This window comes from Mustela lutreola, chromosome 3 (assembly GCF_030435805.1).
Source record: "Mustela lutreola isolate mMusLut2 chromosome 3, mMusLut2.pri, whole genome shotgun sequence".
Lineage (NCBI taxonomy): Eukaryota > Metazoa > Chordata > Mammalia > Carnivora > Mustelidae > Mustela > Mustela lutreola.
In genome coordinates, this window is record NC_081292.1 from 81,534,753 (window position 1) to 81,554,310 (window position 19,558).

A 19,558-nucleotide genomic window follows, 5' to 3' on the forward strand; every position below is an offset into this window, starting at 1 on the left:
ATAGGACAAATAAATGATAAATATAAATATTAGAAAAGGAAAAACATGAATTCTGTTTGTAAATGATGTGAGTATATATATTTAGAAGACGAAGAGAAGCAATAAAAACATTAGAGACCCTGAACTCTAATGCTAATGACTTTGAGTCAGTTTTTCAGTGAGAATACGCCATTGGAGTTTTCAGTGAAATGTCTGGGTAGAGGTTAAAACTGGAAAAAATAGGTTTTTCAACATATTAGCAATGAACAGCTGAGATATATATAATAAGGTAAAGAATTATATTCATGTAGTAGCAGTTTATTCAATGAAGTCATGTTTATTGGGTGGAACATGAACTTCCTTAAAGATAATGAGAATGTATTTGTACTAAGGCAATGGGAAACTACTTTTCACACAAGAAAATATGTGTCAATAGACATATGGAAAAGTAGTCAACCTCAGTAACAATAAAAAATGTTAAAAAACAGCCTAAACCCAGAAGTGAAAAGAATATCATGTGGACAATTAATAAAAGTGATCATTCTTAACATGTTTCAGGTACAATGAACTAGGTACTTTCATACAAGAAAATAGCTGTAAAGGATATAAAGAATAACAGTAAAGAATTCCTAAAGGAATTTGTACACATTTGTACTTTCAAACATGTTTATTCCTTATGAATTGATGACCTTCTAAAAGAATGTATTTAAGGAAATAAAGATAATGAATGATGTATTTTTTTAATTTTTTCAATTTATTTATTTTCAGAAAAACAGTATTCATTATTTTTTTTTACCACACCCAGTGCTCCATGCAAGAAGGATGTATTTTAAGGGAATAAAGATGAAGATTTCATCACAGTATTTTATATGGAAAATAATTTTTGTTTTTAGTACTATAGATTTGACAAATAAAGTAATGACTGAGTACAACTTCTTTAAAGTAAAACAAACTTCTGGATAAGAGTTTCATCTCTGACACATATAATCTGTGTGATCTTGAAGAATTTTTCTTACCCTGTCTGTGCTCAATTTCCTCCAACTGTTAAAGAGATAACTATAATAAAATTTGAATATTGAAAGATATAATGATTATGAAGAAAGTTATGATAATCTTGAGTAAAAAGTAAAATACAGAATGTTAAATAATATATGATCCAATAATAGATAACAATTTTCTGTGTGTATCAATCTATATATGTATATATATACTATAAATAAGGCTTGATTCTAGGTATTAACTACATATTGTATTTACATATATTCCATGCACAAGTAGTCTTAATTTTAATGGTTAGAAAAAAACTAGGTACAATATTGGTTCTTGTGATGTTTGCTACTAAAGAGGGAAAATAAACATACAAACAATTAGAGAAGAATTATTACAAGGGAGTACAAGTATAGGGCTATGGGTTTAAGGCAAATTTTTCTTAATTTTTTTCTTCATTTTCCACATTTTATACATTATGTATTATAATTGGCTTATTTTCAGAAAGGAGAAATTTTGATTTTACTACATTGATGTATACATTTTCAGTACATCAGTAAGAGATTTTTCCATACCACACATACACTCACACACACATAGAAGGGAGATTTTAAGAGGAAGACAAAGAGGGCAGTTAAGACTTTAAATGTTTAGATTCTTAAAAGTCTCTTTCTCTTTACCTCAGTTTCTGGGACTGAGGTAAAGTAGATGCCAGACTTCATTAACTGTATCAGAAATTTAGAGCATCTGCTTCACAAATATAGAAGCCAATCTTTGAAAAACCAGGGCAAGTGTACTTGCCCTTGGCAACTTGACAACAATGATTTAAGCAAGTGTCCAAGGGGCTCTGGGCATGTGTCCTTATCATTGTCAAATGCCAATGCTATGTATTAAACCTCCAGGTCAAGCCATGAGCCTGACACCTGCTCATGAGAACAATCTAAATTTGCTTCCTCAACATTAGTCAAAATTCTTATTTCATACTCTTTTCCCTGAGGCTGTATCTCCTCCCCAGGGTCTGGTTGTTTTCCTGCCCTCAGTTTGGTGTATTAAAATAATTGATTTGTTTTGTGATGAAGAGAAAGATACTTAGAAGGGAAAGAAAATAGAATTGTTAGAAACATCAAAATGGGAAAACAGAAGTAAAAAGAAACTTAGAGAAGTTATAAATCAGAGTAATGATTATTGAGCTGGGGCAAGGGGAGCATAAAAGCTCAAAGGAAAATTTATACCTTCTAATTCTGTGTGACGGTACATCCACTGAATTCAGGCTGTAATGTTTTGATGAAAACCTACAAATGAGGTCAGTGTAAAGAAAAGGAATTAGCATTAATGTTATCTTTCTGAAAAAATATTCATGGCAAAAAGATAAAGAATTAGTTCTCTGACAAAGAGAGAAATACATTCAAAGGGCTTTGGAAAGAATGTCAGTGCACTCACATTATTTTTACACTAATGGAAATAAAATGATTTGAAAGATTCTTTTCATAAACCTAAAATTTGGCAGCATCTTGGAACAGAGTTTAAAATGAAAATATCTTTGAGGAACCTGGGTTGCTCAGATGGTTAAGTGTCAGCCTTTGGCTTACGTCTTGATCTCCAGCTCCTGGGATCAAGTCCCATATCAGGCTCCCAGCTCAGCAGGGAGTCTGTTTCTCCCTCTCCCTCTGCCTCTTGCTCTGCTTTTGCTCTCTCTCTCTCTCAAATGAATACATAAATTTTTAAATAAATAAATAAAGTGTCCTCATAATATACTTACTTGATTTTTTCAAGCATGCCTCTTTTACATAATTATTTGTGAACAAGTGGAAAACATAAATATAAAATAAACTGAACAACTACAATTGAGGTCAAAAGTAAAAAGATACATCATATATCTAGAACAAATTAAAATGCATAAAATTAACTTTTATATCACTAATCTATCATCTATCATTTATTCATCCAATATGTGCCTAGCATGTTACAGAAATTATTGAGAAAGTGTAAATTTACTAAAGTGGAAAATAGACCAAAATCCAGGCCTGTAAGGAGCAATTCAACTGATTATTTACTATCATTTGGCTCATTTGACATTTCTTCAGACAATAGTCATCAAGTAGCTAAGACAAAACTTGGTGAGGCATCAAGAATTAAATGGTAAAAAGACATGGTTTTATAGTTCTAGATTATATTCTAGATAGGAATACAGATAAAAATGTAATAAATATCCATGAACAAATTCATATTATGGTAAGTTACAAATGGTGTGGAAACATGAAATATTTCAGGTGGCAGTACATGACTACTGTATCATTCAGTGTTCAATTAGGGAACTAGAAACTGTGCCAAGGATATTTACACATATATATGTATATGTATACATATACATATGTAACATATATATGTTAAGAAGTTTATTAAAAATACTTCAATGGTCACTAGATTCAGAGCAAGAGTTGAGCAAATAATGCTAGTAAAAAAAATAATGATATCAAAGCAGAACACTATGCAAGATAATGAAGTTTATTAAAATAAAATGACTCATCTTTTCACACTGACATGTTAAAAAGAAATATGCTTTATTCTAGAAATATATTTCCTTGTTAGTGTTGATATTTGGATAAGAGGGAAACTGTTTTTATTTTTTTCATTTATTTATTTTCAGCATAACAGTATCATTATTTTTTCACCAGACCCAGTGTTCCATGCAATCCATGCCCTCTATAATACCCACCACCTGGTACCCCGACCTCCCACCCCCCCGCCACTTCAAATCCCTCAGATTGTTTTCCAGAGTCCATAGTCTCTCATGATTCACCTTCCCTTCCAATTTACCCCAATCCCATCCTCTCTAACTCCCCATGTCCTCCATGCTATTTGTTATGCTCAACAAATAAGTGAAACCATATGATAATTGACTCTCTCTGCTTGACTTATTTCACTCAGCATAATCTCTTCCAGTCCCGTCCATGTTGAAGGGCATCTTGGTTCTTTCCATAGTTTGGCTACTGTGGCCATTGCTGCTATAAAATTTGGGGTACAGATGGCCCTTCTTTTCACTACATCTGTATCTTTGGGGTAAATACCAAGGAGTGCAATTGGAGGGTCATAGGGAAGTTCTATTTTTAATTTCTTGAGGAATCTCCACACTGTTCTCCAAAGAGGCTACACCAACTTGCATTCCCACCAACAATGTAAGAGGGTTACCCTTTCTCCACATCCTTTCCAACACATGTTGTTTCCTGTTTTGTTAATTTTGGCCATTCTAACTTGTGTAAGGTGATATCTCAATGTGGTTTTAATTTGAATCTCCCTGAGGGCTAGTGATGATGAACATTTTTTCATGTGTCTGATAGCCATTTGTATGTCTTCACTGGAGAAGTCTCTGTTCATATCTTCTGCCCATTTTTTGATATGCTTGTCTTTTTTATGTGTGTTGAGTTTGAGGAGTTCATTATAAATCCTGGATATCAACCTTTTGTCTGTACTGTCATTTGCAAATATCTTCTCCCATTCCGTTGGTTGCCTCTTTGTTTTTTTGACTGTTTCCTTTGCTGTGCAGAAGTTTTTTATTTTGATGAAGTCCCAAAAGTTTATTTTTGCTTTTGTTGCCTTTGCCTTTGGAGACATATCTTGAAAGAAGTTGCTGTGGCTGATATCGAAGAGATTACTACCCATGTTCTCCTCTAGGATTCTGATGGATTCGTGTCTCACGTTGAGGTCTTTTATCCATTTTGAGTTTATCTTTGTGTATGGTGTAAGAGAATGGTTGAGTTTCATTCTTCTACATATAGCTGCCCAGTTTTCCCAACACCATTTACTGAAGAGACTGTCTTTTTTTCACTGTATATTTTTTCTTGTTTTGTTGAAGATTATTTGACCATAGAGTTGAGGGTCCATATCTGGGCTCTCTACTCTGTTCCACTGATCTATGTTTTTATGCCAGTACCATGCTGTCTTGGTGATCACAGCGTTGTAGTAAAGCTTGAAATCAGGTAACGTGATGCCCCCCGTTTTATTTTTGTTTTTCAACATTTCCTTAGTGACTCGGGGTCTCTTCTGATTCCATAAAAATTTTAGGATTATTTACTCCAGCTCTTTGAAGAATACCGGTGGAATTTTGATCAGAATGGCATTAAAAGTATAGATTGCTCTAGGCAGTATAGACATTGTAACAATGTTTATTCTTCCAATCCAAGAGCATGGAATGGTCTTCCATATTTTTGTGTCTTCTTCAATTTCTTCATGAGTGTTCTGTAGTTCCTCAAGTACAGATCCTTTACCTCTTTTGTTAGGTTTATTCCCAGGTATCTTATGGTTCTTGGTGCTATAGTAAATGGAATCGATTCTCTAATTTCACTTTCTGTATTTTCATTGTTAGTGTATAAGAAAGCCACTGATTTCTGCACATTGACTTTGTATCCTGCCACATTGCTGAATTGCTGTGTGAGTTCTAGTAGTTTGGGGGTGGAGTCTTTTGGGTTTTCCATATAAAGAATCATGTCATCTGCGAAGAGAGAGAGTTTGACTTCTTCATTGCCAATTTGGATACCTTTTATTTCTCTTTGTTGTCTGATTGCTGTTGCTAGGACTTCTAATACTGTGTTGAACAAGAGTGGTGAGAGTGGGCATCCTTGTTTTGTTCCTGATCTCAACGGGAAGGCTGCAAGCTTTTTCCCATTGAGAATGATATTTGCTGAGGGTCTTTCATAGATAGATTTGATGAAGTTCAGGAATGTTGCCTCTATCCCTATACTTTGAAGCGTTTTCATCAGGAACGGATGCTGGATTTTGTCAAATGCTTTTTCTGCATCGATTGAAGGGACCATGTGGTTCTTATTTCTTATCATATTAATTTTTCTATCACATTGATTGATTTGCGAATGTTGAACCATCCTTGTAGACCAGGGATGAATCCCACCTGGTCATGGTGGATAATCTTTTTAATGTGCTGTTGGATCCCGTTTGATAGGATCTTTTTGAGAATCTTAGCATCCATATTCATCAGTGATTTTGGACTGAAATTCTCCTTTTTGGTAGGGTCTTTGCCTATTTTGGGGATCAGGTTAATACTGGCTTCATTGAAAGATTCTGGAAGTTTTCATTCTGCTTCAATATCTTGAAACAGCTTCAGGAGTATAGGTGTTTTTCTTCTTTGAAAGTTTGGTAGAGTTCCCAAGGGAATCCATCAAGTCCTGGACTCTTGTTTTTTTGGGAGGTTTTTGAATACTGCTTCAATCTTTTTACTAGATATCGGTCTATTCAGGTTGTCAATTTCTTCCTGGTTCAATTTTGGGAGTTTATAGTTTTCCAGAAATGCATCCATTTCATCTAGATTGTTTAGCTTATTGGCATATAACTGTTGATAATAACTTCTGATAATTGTTTCTACTTCCTAGGTGTTAGTTGTGATCTCTCCCTTTTCATTCATAATTTTATGAATTTGGGCTTTCTTTTCTTTTGGATTAGTGTGGCCAATGGTTTATCTATCTTCTTGATTCTTTCAAAAAAACCAGTTTCTAGTTTCATTGATATGTTCTACTGTATATCTGGTTTGTGCTCGCTTCGGCAGCACATATACTGTATCTCTGGTTTCTACCTCATTGATCTCAGCTCTAATCTTGATGATTTCCCTTCTTATGTGTGGAGTTGGTTTGATTTGTTGTTGATTCTCCAGTTCTTTAAGGTGTAGAGACAACTGCTATCTTCTGGATTTTTCAATTTTTTTGAGGGAGGCTTGGATGGCTATGTATTTCCCCCTTAGGACCATCTTTGCTGTATCACATAGATTTTGGACTGAAGTGTCTTCATTCTCGCTGGTTTCCATGAATTGTTTCAGTTCTTCTTTGATCTCCTGGTTAATCCAAGCATTCTTAAGCAAGGTGGTCTTTAGCTTCCAGGTGTTTGAGTTCCTTCTGAACTTTTCCTTGTGAGTGAGCTCCAGTTTCAAAGCATTGTGATCTGTGAATATGCAGGAAATAATCTCAGTCTTTTGTTACCAGTTGAGTCCTGTTTTGTGACCCGGTATGTGTTCTGTTCTTGAGAAGGTTCCATATACACTTGAGAAGAATGAGTATTCTGTTGTTTTAGGGTGGAATGTTCTGTATATATCCATGAGGTTCATCTGGTCCAATGTGTCATTCAATGCTCTTATTTCTTTATTGATTTTTTGCTTCGATGATCTGTCTATTTCTGAGAGAGGCATGTTAAGATCTCCAACGATTAGTGTATTCATATCAATATGACTCTTTATCTTGATTAACAGTTTTCTCATGGAATTGGCTGCTTCCATATTGGAGGTATAGATATTTACAATTGTTAGATCATCTTGGTGGATAATCCCTTTAAGAATGATGCAGTGTACTTCTGTATCTCTGACTACAGTCTTTAGTTTAAAATCTAATTTATCTGGTATGGGAATTGCTATCCCAGCCTTCTTTTGAGGCCCATTGGCATGAAAGATGTTTCTCCATCCCTTTACTTTCAGTCTGGGTGTATCTTTAGGTTCAAAATGGGTCTCTTGTAGACAACATATGGATGGGTTCTGTCGTTTAATCCAATCTGCAACCTTGTGCCATTTTATGGGCGCATTTAGGCCATTCACATTGAGGGTGATTATTGATAGATACGTTTTTATTGACATCGTGTTACCTTTGAAGTCTCTTTGTAGATTGTTTCTATATTTCTGTTCAGTGCTATTCTTAGGATTTTTCCTCTTATATAACCCCCCCTTAATATTTTCTGCAGTGTTAGCTTGGTGGTTGCATAGTCTTTTAAGCCTTACTGGTCCTGGAAACTCTTTATCTCTCCATCCATTTTGAGTGTCAGTCTTGCTGGATAAAGTATTTTTGGCTACATGTTCTTCTCATTTAATGCCCTGGATATGGTTTGCCAGCCCTTTCTGGCTTTCCAGGTCTTAGTGGACAGGTCTGACGTTATTCTGATGGGCTTTCCTCTGTAAGTAAGGAGCCTCTTTCTCCTAGTGGCTTTCAAGAGATTATACCTACAATTATGATTCCTCAATTTGACTATCAGTTGCCTTGGTGTTTTTTTTTTGAATCTCTAATCTTGGGTAGAGACTATTTGGCCTCTAGTCGTGAACGCTGGTTCCATTCACGAGATTGCAAAAATTTTCATGAAGAACTTGTTCCACTATATCTTCTAGACTCTTTTCTTTCTCCTCCCCTTCAGGGATTCCAGTAATTCTGACATTGGAACGTTCTATGGCATCATTTATTTCCCTGATTCTGTTTTCGTGGTTTCTAAGCTGTTTGTTCCAGGCTTCCTCCTGATCCTTTCTCTCTATCTGTTTGTCCTCCAGATCACTAATTCTATCTCTGTCTCAGTTACCCTAGCTTTGAGATAATTTAGATTATATTGGGACTCATTGAGAGCATTGTGAACCTCATCCCTGGTAGCTTTAAGCTCCACCCTAACATTGTGAACATCATCTCTGGTGGCTTACAGTTTGGCCCTAATCAATTCCGTTTTGTCATCCATGGCTTTCTCCAACCTAGCTATTATTTGGATAATTGTTAGCTTGAATTCTCTTTCAGACATATTGTCTATGTTGATAGCCATTATCTCTGTTGCAGAAGGTCCATCCTCTGTATTTTTCTTCTGTTGAGCATTCCTCCTCCTAGTCATTTTGGTGAGGGATGACTGAACAGAGGTAGCTGCATGTATCAACCATGGTGCAGTCAAGGTGCACCCTGGAACACTTCTAAGCAATCAGGATTCCCCACCCAAAAGAGAGACAAAAGAAAAGAAAAGGTAAAAAAGAGAGAGAGAGAGACAGGAAAGAAAGGGAAGATGAAAGAGAAGGTTCAACCCAAATGGGCCCCAAGTTAAGATTTATGAAATATACAAACAAAAACAGACAAACAAAAAGACTGATAAAAGTATATGACGAGAAAAAATATATATATATATACAAATAAAGGAAGAACGTCGTCAAAAAGAACTCCAAATATAAGATTTATGTACTATCAGAACAAACACAAAAACACATAAACAGTGGTGGAAGAAAAAGATGGGAGAGTGGTTATAAATTCTCAGTGTGGGCCAGAAAGTTTGTTCTGATTCTTCCTGGATGTATCTTGATATCTTTGTTAAAGGACTCAACTTTCCTAAGATAAAGGGGGATTAAAAATTGGTTTGCCTATAGGGGTAGTACTGATTGGGGAAAGGGGATAACTTTGAAATTTAACTCTATATGAATATTAGAAAATAAAAATAAAAAGGAATAAACTAGACTAAACTAAACTAAAATTAAAAAAAAGAAATTCAAAAAATAGAAATGTAAAAGAAAAACACAGGTGTATGTATCAAAAAGTTCAGGTTAGAAGGTTATTATGGAATTTGATGTACTGGACAGCTCACTGTGATGGTAAATAGGTTAAAAAATTATCTATATAAAAAAAAATGAACCAGAATAGTGGGAAGGAGTTAAAAATAAAGTTTTCCTAAGAAGTAGTTGGTGGTTGTTCTCTTGCAGTCTTTTTTTTTTTTTTTTTTTCTTCTTGGTTTGTTTTCTGGGGGAGGGGCCTGCCACGTGGGTTTTCAGTCAATGATGTTCCCTGACTTAAGTCCTCCTGCCACCCTCAAGGGGGTGCGCTCTGAGGAAACTGGCTTTTTTCAGGCTTTTGTTCTCTGGTGGTTTTTATGTTTGTTCACTTTTTTTTTCCCTCACCTTGACCGCTTTTGATGGTTTTTGTAGTTTTAGAGGAAAACAAATGGCACCCTGACCTCCCTCTCAGAGAGAAGCCTCAGTCTGGCTGCAGAGCCCAAATAAGTTCCCCCTTGGCTACTGGCAGAGCAGGTTCCGAGTCGTGGTCCCTGGGGATGCAGGATCTTTTGCTTGTATCCAAAGCCATAGCAGCAGTGGTTGTCTGGGAGCTCCAGGCCGCCAAAAAGGTTCCAAGCAGCGATCACACACTGAGATTTTCCCACTTGCCTGGGCTGGGAATGCCTGGTCTTTCTGGGTCTAAGAGCTCCCCGCTTGTGCGCACCTCTTTCAGGGGAGACTGTGGGTCGCACGCACATCTCAGGATCTGAAAATGGGGTGCAGATCCGAAAGCACCTCCATCAGGGGAGAGTTTGGGGCGTGCGTCTGAGGCTCTGAAACAATGGCGTGGGTCAAAGAGCGCCAGCTGGGCCTTTGTGCCTCTCTCAGGGGAGGATGAGGGGCGCCCGTATCTCAGGCTCTGTAGCAGGGCTCGCACATTCTTCCATCTGGCATGGCTCCCATCCCCTCACAGGAGCCAGAATCCATGCATTCTCAGGAGCACTGGTGGCTTAGGGACCAAGAACTGTTTTCTACGCTGCACTCTTTCTGGCTCAGTGCCAGGGGAGGCTGTCCTGGGACTGGGGACTAAAGAACCTGTCCTTAGCTACCCTGATTCCCACAATTTCTCCTCCCGTGATCCTTTGCTCTTTTTGAGTGCTTTCAACCTGACTCCAAGTTAATGCTGGTCCCCAGATGCAGGGCACTCTCGGATTGGGTCGCCTCTGGTGGCTCCCTCCCCCTTTTGTTTATCTTCCGATATCAGTCCAGCATTCCCACTCTGCTTTACCTACCCACTGGCGTCTTCTGCCCCTGTAGAGATCCAGATGTGTATAATTCTGATCTCAGGCTGATTTCATGGGTGATCAGAGTTCTTTGGTAGGTAATCAGCTCACTTTAGGGTACAGGTTGAAAAGGCGCCTCCTCCTACTTCCCCGCCATCTTTTCCCCTAGGCAGTATTTCTTAAAGGAGTTACAAAAATGACTAGCTACAAAAAAATTTTGTTGAATTGTATTTGTTCATAAATAATAACTTCAGATAATCAAAGGTACTATTAATCGAGTGAAAAAGTAGCCTACAGAAACATAGGAAATAATCACAATACATATATATAATCACAATACATATCTAGAATTTATAAAGAACACCAACAAATCGATAATAAAACAAAAGATAATGTGACATAAAAATGGACAGAAGTCTTAAAGAAACACTTCGAATAAGATTATATCCATTGATATCCAAACATCCAGTTAACATATTCAATACTGTTCAACTTCATTTCCCATCTGAGAAAGGTACATTGGAACCACAGTGCAATGCTCCTACACAATCATCAGGAAAACTAAATGGAAAGATGACAATCCAAGTGCTGTCAAAGTATTGGAGCAACTGGAACTTTGATATACTTCTGGTTAGAGTGTAAATTAATATAACCAAATCAGAAAACTGTTTGCCAGTATCTGTTAATGCCAAATACAGGTATACTTTGTGAATCAACAAGTACAGTAAACTGAATTACAATAAATTTAATAAATTTTAGTCAACTAAAATAAGGATATATATTCACCAAAAGACATGCAGAAGAATATTGTAGCAGAACTATTCATAATAGTGTCAAAATGTTTTATAAAACCCACAGACCGGAGAGGAGTCAAGATGGTGGAGAAGTAGCAGCCTGAGACTACTTCAGCTAGCAGGAAATCAGCTAGATAGCTTATCTAAAGAATGCAAACACCTACAAATCTAACGGGAGATTGAAGAGAAGAAGAACAGCAATTCTAGAAACAGAAAATCAACCACTTTCTGAAAAGTAGCACTGGCAGAGAAGTGAATCCAAAGCAACGGGAAGATAGACCGCAGGGGGACGGGCTGGCTCCCGGCAAGCGGGAGAGCAGCACAAAATCAGGACTTTTAAAAGTCTGTTCCACTGAGGGACATTGCTCCAGAGGCTAAGCCGGGGCAAAACCCACGCAGGTCTGCCTGACCTCAGGTCCCGCAGGGTCACAAAAGGATTGGGGGGTCTGAGTGTCGCAGAGCTTACAGGTATTAGAATGGGGAAGCAGGCTACAGAGACAGAGCTGAAGAGCTAGCTCTCAGCTCGGGGTTATCTTGAACTGGTCGCAGGCTTGGTGAGCTCAGAGCGCGGCGGGAGGCCAGGGAGATGGAAGTTATTGGGTGCTGTTCTCTGAAGGCGCACTGAGGAGTGAAACCCTGGGCTCTCAGCTCCTCTGGGCTGAAGACCGGGAGGCTGCCATTTTCATTCCTGTCCTACGGACCTCTACGGAAAGCCCTCAGGGGACAAAAGCTCCTGAAAGCCAACCCTTGCGGATTACTCAACCTGGCCCCTGGTAAGGGCGGTGCAATTCCGCCTGGGGCAAAGACACTTGTGAATCACTACAACAGGCCCCTCCCTCAGAAGATCAACAAGAAATTCAGCCAGGACCAAGTTCACCTACCAAGGAGTGCAGTTTCAATGCCAAGGAGAGAAGTGGAATTCCAGAGGAGGAGAAAGCAAAGCATGGAACTCATGGTTTTCTCCCCCTGATTCTTTAGTCTTGAAGTTAATATAATTTTTTCTTCTTTTTAAATTATTTTTCTCTTCTTCTGTGAAATTATTTTTAAATTTTACCTTTTCTTTTTTAAAGTATTTTTAACTAGTTTATCTAATATATATATATTTTCTCTTTCTTATATTTTTTCTTTATTTGTTTTCTTTTTGTTTCTTTTCTTTCTTTCTTTTTTCTTTCTTTCTGAACCTCTTTTTACTCCGTTTCTCCCCCCTCACGATTTGGGATCTCTTCTGATTTGGTTAAAGCATATTTTCCTGGGGTTCTTGTCACACTTTTAGTATTTTATTTGCTCCTTCATATACTCTTATCTGGACAAAATGACAAGGCAGAAAAATTCACCACAAAAAAAAAAAAAAAAAAGAACAAGAGGCAGTACCTAAGGCTAGGGACCTAATCAATACAGACATTGGTAATATGTCAGATCTAGAGTTCAGAATGACAATTCTCAAGGTTCTACCTGGGCTTGAAAAAGGCATGGAAGATATTAGGCAAACCCTCTCGGGAGATAAAAAACCATTTCTGGAGAAATAAAAAAAAAATAAAATCTAACCAAGTTGAAATAAAAAAATATATATATATTAATGAGGTGCAATCAAAAATGGAGGCTCTCACTGCTAGGATAAATGAGGCAGAAGAAAGAATTAGCAATATAGAAGACCAAATGAAAGAGAATAAAGAAGCTGAGCAAAAGAGGGACAAACAGCTACTGAAAAACGAAGGGAGAATTTGAGAGATAAGTGACATCATAAGATGAAGCAACATTAGAATAATTGGGATTCCAGAAGAAGAAGAAAGAGAGAGGGGAGCAGAAGGTATACTGGAGAGAATTATTGGAGAGAATTTCCCCAATATGGCAAAGGGAACAAGCAGCAAAATCCAGGAGGTGCAGAGAACCCCCCCTCAAAATCAATAAGAATAGGCCCACACCCCGTCACCTAATAGTAAAATTTACAAGTCTCAGTGACAAAGAGAAAATTCTGAAAGCAGCCCGGGAAAAGAAGTCTGTAACATACAATGGTAAAAATATTAGATTGGCAGCTGACTTATCCACAGAGACCTGACAGGCAAGAAAGAGCTGGCATGATATATTCAGAGCACTAAACGAGAAACATATGCAGCCAAGAATACTATTTCCAGCTAGGATATCATTGAAAATAGAAGGAGAGATTAAAACCTTCCAGGACAAACAAAAACTGAAAGAATTTGCAAACACCAAACTAGATCTACATGAAATATTGAAAGGGGTCCTTTAAGCAAAGAGAGAGCCTACAAGTGGTCGATCAGAAAGGAACAGAGACAATATACAGTAACAGTCACCTTACAGGAAATACAATGGCACTAAATTCATATCTCTCAATAGTTACCCTGAATTTAAATGGGCTAAATGCCCCAATCAAAAGACACAGCATATCAGAATGGATAAAAAACAAACCCATCTATATGTTGCCTACAAGAAACTCATTTTAAACCCAAAGACACCTCCAGATTAAAAGTGAGGGGGGGAACAATGTACCATGCTAATGGACATCAGAAGAAAGCAGGAGTGGCAATCCTTATATCAGATCAATTAGATTTTAAGCCAAAGACTATAATAAGAGATGAGGAAGGATACTATATCATACTCAAAGGTCGGTCCAACAAGAATATCTAACAATTTTAAATATCTATGCCCCTAACCTGGGAACAGACAACTATATAAACCAATTAATAACAAAATCAAAGAAACACATCAACAATAATACAACAATAGTGGAAGATTTTAACACTCCCCTCTGAAATGGACAGATCATCCAAGCAAAAGATCAACAAGGAATTAAAGGCCTTAAATGACACACTGGACCAGATGGACATCACAAATATACTCAAAAATTTCATCCCAAAGCAACAGAATACACATTCTTCTCTAGTGCACATGGAACATTCTCCAAAATAGATCACATCCTCGATCCTAAATCAGGCCTCAACAAGTATCAAAAGTTTGGGATCATTCCCTGCATATTTTCAGATCACAATGCTCTGAACCTAGAACCTAATCACAAGAGGAAATTTGGAAAGAACCCAAATACATGGAGACTAAACAGCATCCTTCTAAAGAATGAATGGGTCAACCGGGAAATTAAAGAAGAATTGGAAAAATTAATGGAAACAAATGATAATGAAAACAACAGTTCAAAATCTGTGAGACACAACAAAGGCAGTCACGAGGAAAATATATAGTGAAACAAGCCTTTCTCAAGAAACAAGAAAGGTCCCAGGTACACAGCCTGACCCTACACCTAAAGGATCTGGAGAAAGAACAAGAAAGAAACCCTAAACCCAGCAGGAGAAGAGAAATCATAAAAATCAGAGCAGAAAACAATGAAATAGAAACAAACAAACAAAAAAAAAACAATAGAACAAATCAACAAAACAAGGATCTGGTTCTTTGAAAGAATTAATAAGATTGATAAACCCCTGGCCAGAATTATCAAAAAGAAAAGAGAATGGACCCAAATAAATAAAATCATGAATGAAAGAGGAGAGATCATTACTAATACCAAAGAAATACAGACAATTATAAGAATATACTATGAGCAACGCTATGGCAACAAATTTGACAATCTGGAAGAAATGGATGCATAACTAGAAACATATAAACTACCACAACTGAACCAGGAAGATATAGAAAGCCTGAACAGACCCATAACCAATAAGGAGATTCAAACAGTCAACAAATATCTCCAAATAAACAAAAGCCCAGGGCCAGACAGCTTCCCAAGGGAATTCTACCAAACATATAAAGAAGAAATAATTCCTTTTCCCCTGAAAGTGTTCCAAAAAATAGAAATGGAAGGAAAACTTCCAAACTCATTTTATGAGGCCAGCATCACCTTGATCCCCAAACCAGAAAAGGATCCCATCCAAAAAGAGAACTACAGACCAATATCCTTGATGAATACAGATGCAAAAATTCTCACTAAAATTCTAGCAAATAGGATTTAACAGTACATTAAAAGGATTATTCACCACGACCAAGTGGGTGGGATTTACTCCAGGGCTGCAAGGTTGGTTCAACATCTGCAAATCAATCAATGTGATACAACACATTAATAAAAGAAAGAACAAGAGCCATATGGTACTCTCAATAGATGCTGAAAAAGCATTTGTCAAAGTGCAGCATCCCTTCCTGATCAAAACTCTTCAAAGTGTAGGGATAGAGGGCACATACCTCAATATTATCCAAGCCATCTATGAAAAACCCACCGCAAATATCATTCTCAATGGAGAAAAACTGAAAGCTTTTCCACTAAGGTCAGGAACACCCAGGGATGTCCATTATTACCACTGCTATTAAACATAGTACTAGAAGTCCTAGCCTCAGCAATCAGACAACAAAAGGAAATTAAAGGCATCCAAATCGGCAAAGAAAAAGTCAAACTATCACTCTTCGCAGATGATATGATACTATATGTGGAAAACCCAAAAGATTCCACTCCAAAACATATAAAACTTGTACAGGAATTCAGTAAAATGTCAGGATATAAAATCAATGCACAGAAATCATTTGCATTTCTCTACACCAACAACAAGACAGAAGAAGGAGAAATTAAGGAGTCAATCCCATTTACAACTGCACCCAAAACTATCAGATACCTAGGAATAAACCAAAACAAAGAGGCTAAGAATCTATACTCAGAAAACTATAAAGTACTCATGAAAGAAATTGAGGAAGACACAAAGAAATGGAAAAATGTTCCATGTTCCTGGATTGGAAGAATAGATATTGTGAAAATGTCTATGCTACCTAAAGCAATCTACTCATTTAATGCAATTTCTATCAAACTACCATCCATTTTTTTCAATTAAATGGAACAAATAATATTAAAATTTATATGGAACCAGAAAAGACCTCGAATAGCCAAAGGGATATTGAAAAAGAAAGTCAAAGTTGGCGGCATCACAATTCCGGACTTCAAGCTCTATTGCAAAGCTGTCATCATCAAGACAGTGTGGTACTGGCACAAAAACAGACACATAGATCTATGGAACAGAATAGAAAGCCCAGAAATAGACCCTCAACTCTATGGTCAACTAATCTTCAACAAGGCAGGAAAGAATGTCCAATGGAAAAAGGACAGCCTCTTCAATAAATGGTGTTGGGAAAATTGGACAGCCACATGTAGAAAAATGGAATTGGACCATTTCCTTACACCACACACTAAAATAGACTCAAAATGGATGAAGGACCTCAATGTGAGGAAGGAACCTATCAAAATCCTTGAGGAGAACACAGGCAGCAACCTCTTTGACCTCAGCCGCAGCACCATCTTCCTAGGAACATCACCAAAGGCAAGGGAAGCAAGGGCAAAAACAAACTATTGGGATTTTATCAAGATCAAAAGCTTTTGCACAGCAAAGGAAACAGTTAACAAAACCAAAAGACAACTGACAGAATGGGAGAAGGTATTTGCAAATGACATATCAGATAAAGGGCTAGTGTCCAAAATTTATAAAGAACTTAGCAAACTCAAAACCCAAAGAACAAATAATCCAATCAAGAAATGGGCAGAAGAAATGAACAGACATTTCTGCAAAGAAGACATCCAGATGGCCAACAGACACATGAAAAAGTGCTGCAGACACCTGAAAATGTGCTGCACATCACTCGGTATCAAGGAAATACAAATCAAAACCACAGTGAGATATCATGTCACACCAGTCAGAATGACTAAAATTAACAAGTCAGGAAATTACAGATGCTGACGAGGATGTGGGGAAAGGGGAACCCTCCTACACTATTGGTGGGAATGCAAGCTGGTGCAACCACTCTGGAATACAGCATGGAGGTTCCTCAAAGTGTTGAAAATGGAACTACCCTATGACCCAGCAATTGCACTACTGGGTATTTACCCTAAAGATACAAACGTAGTGATCCGAAGGGGCACGTTCACCTGAATGTTTATAGCAGCAATGTCTACAATAGTCAAACTATGGATAGAACCTAGATGTCCATCAACAGATGAATAGATAAAGAAGAGGTGTTATATAAACACCATGGAATACTATGCAGCCATCAAAAGAAATGAAATCCTGCCATTTGCAATGACATGGATGGAACTAGAGGGTATCATGCTTAATGAAATAAGTCAATCAGAGAAAGACAACTATCAAATGATCTCCCTGATATGAGGAAGTAGAGATGCAACATGGGGGGGTTAAGGGGATAGGAGAAGAATAAATGAAACAAGATGGGATTGGGAGGAAGACAAACCATAGGAGACTCTTAATCTCACAAAACAAACTGATGGTTGCTGAGGGGAGGGGGGTTGGGAGAAAGGAGGTTGGGTTATGGACATTGGGGAGGATATGTGCTATGGTGAGTGCTGTGATGTGTGTAAACCTGGTGATTCACAGACCTGTACCCCTGGGGATAAAAATATATGTTTATAAAAAATAAAAAATTTTAAAAAAATAAATAAAAAATAAAAATAAAAAATAAAAACCCACAAACCAAATCTCCATCAACAACAGAATAAAACTGACAGGTAAAACGAAAATGATAGCTAAAATGTAAGATACCAATGAAAGTAAAACATTGTACATCCCATAAGAATAAACAAAGTAAAATTACATTCAACAACTTATATAAAACTGACAAAACTTTGAAAGAAGCCAAATGTACGCTGTAAATTTTGTATTAGTATATTTATATAAAGCCAATTATTTGTTGTGTCAAAGTTCAGTCAAGTGGCTATCTTTCGTGGTAATAGTGACTTAGAAGAGGCTGTAGGTTTGTCTGGGGAGAAGGTAATGTTCTCTGTAGCTTCACAGTATGTGTAGGGTTGCTCAATATATAAAGGTTCATTTTTGGTTTGGACAATTTTTTATATGTATATTGTAGTTTATTATATTGTAGTAACTTCAAATTTATAGTAGAACATTTCTTAAAGTTATTTACTTTTTTATTTAATAACTTTATTAAAGTTATTTAAAAAATAAATAAAGTTAAAGTTATTTACTTTTTTATTTAATAACTTTATTAAAGTTATTTAAAAAATAAATAACTTTATTTCTTAAAGTTATTTAATGTAAATAAAGTTATTTATTTACATTAGTTATTTACATAAGTTATTTACATTAGTTATTTACATTTCATTCCAAACCCAGTAAAAGTGTGGCAGTTTGACAACTGAATTTTCATTTCCATCTTCTAGATGACTTACTCTCTTTAATATATATATATATATATATATATATATATATATATATATATTGCTAGAGTCAGTTTCAGTTATTTAGCAATTATTTATGATTTCTAAATATTATGGAAATATTGGCATGTAAAAGCAAAAGGAAAAAAAATCAAAATACAGTCTCTCCTATGAAAGCACATTGAACAGAAAAGGCTGGATTCAATAGAAAAGGGGTAGAGGTAGGAGAAGCTACTGCTCAAAACCGGGTCCAAATACATATTACTTAAAAAAAGCATCCTTTCACAAAGTCCCTAATACATCAATAGAAAATACTTAGACTAAACACATGACGTACTCAAAAATTGAAATAGGGTGTTGGGCCCACTTCAAATCCCTTTAAGTGATTCTCTAGTGCCTCTGGCTCAAGGGATTCATGCAGGTAAGTACTAACTAGGAGTCAACTGTAGTCCTTCCAGCTGTTATCCTGGGCAAGATATCAAAGCCTCTTATTTTAGCTTTATTTGTAAAATTAAGGTAATTATTCTTACTTTATATATTTTTTTACAAGTGACTTTATTTTTTATTTTTTTAGTCTATTGTTCTAAAAATAAGATAATTAGTAAATTGGGGTGTAAATATTTTTGAACCTTATAGCTTAAAAGTATTCATGCTCCACTAACCATGTCCTTTTGGAATCATAGTCTAGTTTTCAGATACTGTGAATAAAGCTGCTATATACATTCACAATCTGATTTTTGTGAAACATAAGTTTGTGAACATAAATTTGCATGTCTCTGGAAACTAATGCTCAACTGTTTTCTAGATTTACAGTATCATTTTACATTCTCACCAACAGTGTGTGAATGATTCAGTCTCCAGGTATCCTTGCCAGCATTTGGTGTTAACACTATTTTCATTTAGCCATGCTGATAGGTGTACTGAGATATCATATATTGTAGTTTAATTTACACTTCACTGATGGCTAATGATGTGAAACATAATTTCACATGCTTACCTGACATTCATCTACTAGTCAGTGAAATGTTTCTTCATATCTTTAGCCTATTTTATTTGTTTT